This window comes from Crocuta crocuta, unplaced genomic scaffold (genome assembly GCF_008692635.1).
Source record: "Crocuta crocuta isolate KB4526 unplaced genomic scaffold, BGI_CrCroc_1.0 scaffold737, whole genome shotgun sequence".
Lineage (NCBI taxonomy): Eukaryota > Metazoa > Chordata > Mammalia > Carnivora > Hyaenidae > Crocuta > Crocuta crocuta.
Genome location: NW_027527804.1, coordinates 2,161,328 through 2,162,792, shown reverse-complemented (window position 1 = coordinate 2,162,792; position 1,465 = coordinate 2,161,328). Strand labels below are relative to the sequence as shown.

At 50.0% G+C, this 1,465-nt stretch overlaps 1 non-coding gene across 1 annotated transcript; it reads left to right on the top strand.

The window, feature by feature from the left end:
* Positions 1-324: 324 nt before the first annotated feature.
* TRNAE-UUC (transfer RNA glutamic acid (anticodon UUC)) lies at positions 325-409 on the top strand. The gene has a single exon. It is a non-coding gene; the product is annotated as a tRNA-Glu (tRNA).
* The last annotated feature ends 1,056 nt before the right edge of the window (positions 410-1,465 follow it).

Sequence of the window (1,465 nt, the reverse complement as noted above, 5' to 3'; positions counted from 1 at the left end):
ATCCCAAGCAGGCTCCATGCTGTCAGTGCGGAGCCCAACACAGGGCTTTAATTCAGAAACCGTGAGATCATGACCTGAGCTGAAACCAAGAGTTGGATGCCTAACTGACTGAGCCACCCAGGTGCTCCAAAAACTCTGATGACTTGCTGCTGTAGTTCTCATGTCTTTTAATAGATGACAAAACTGGACTGGTACCACAGGAAGTGATCCTAGAGAACTGAAAGCAGAGGGGAGGAAGTGAGTGAGGAGGCCACAGAAGGGCAAATGGGAAGCAGGGATGGAGAGCTAGAAATGCTGAAGCAAGAGATGAGGAAGCATGGGGGCGCCTGGGTGGCTTAGTCGGTTAAGCGTCCGACTTTCACTTGGGTCGTGATCTCGCGGTTCGTGGGTTCGAGCCCCGCGTCGGGCTCTGTGCTGACTGCCGGCTCAGAGCCTGGAGCCTGTTTCAGTCTGTGACTCCCTCTCTCTCTGACCCTCCCCTGCTCACGCTGTCTCTCTCTCTCTCTCTCTCCTAGAAATAAATAAAACATTAAAAAAAAAAAAAGAGATGAGGAAGCATGGATGGAGAAAGGAGGAAGTTCAGAAAGGGGCAAACAGCCGGCAAGGGAAGATGAGAGCAGACTCTGTGAGGAGAGAATATGTCACACACTGGCATGCAAGAAGCTCACCCAAGGCTGGATATCCAGTGTTTCTGACATAGTGGTTAGCAGGCCAGTCCAAGGAAAACTAAGTGGTCTCGAAAGGTTTGTGCACACCACTCCTCCCCAGGTGCGTAGGGTGCACCTGCCTCCTCTCATCAGAATGGTGTATGTAACTCATTCAAGCAATGCAAGGATAGAGCAGTGCTTCACCTAAAGCGTGGGTCTAGGAAGCCAGAACTGTAAGAAGAGTGATTTCTAGGCAAGACAGGGAAGATATTTGGGGGGTATGGGTAGTGAGGAGATAGCCCTGTGATTCTCTTCAAGTCACAACAGCCAGATGACCAAGGAGGGGGAGGACTGCACATTCCTGCAGGAGTGCAACTTCAGCTGTTTGGAGTTTCCAGCACCAGCAGTAAAAAGGCACAGCAAGTGATTTACATCGGAGGGAGCTGCCAAGACACCACTCCAAAGGGTAGAACACTGTCAAACATTGCATTCCATGTCTCACGGTAACACTAGAAAGCACGATAAGACACTTTAGGGGCAAGGAACTGTCATAGTACAGTACAGTAACGATGTCTGATTTAGATGATCCAAGCTGGTGGGTATTTTGAGGTTACCCAGCATAAGCCCCTCATTTTACTGATAGGTAAACTGAGACACTGAAAGGGGGAAGCATCAGCCCAAAGTCATCCAGTTACCAAAGCTCAGGCATGGCACTTGGGTCTCTGGATATCTGGAGCGGTGCCCCTGACTCCACAGCTGTGTATTATCTTCTCCTTCAGCTCCTTGGCTCCTTTCTAACAGAAGCTTCCCTCACTAGT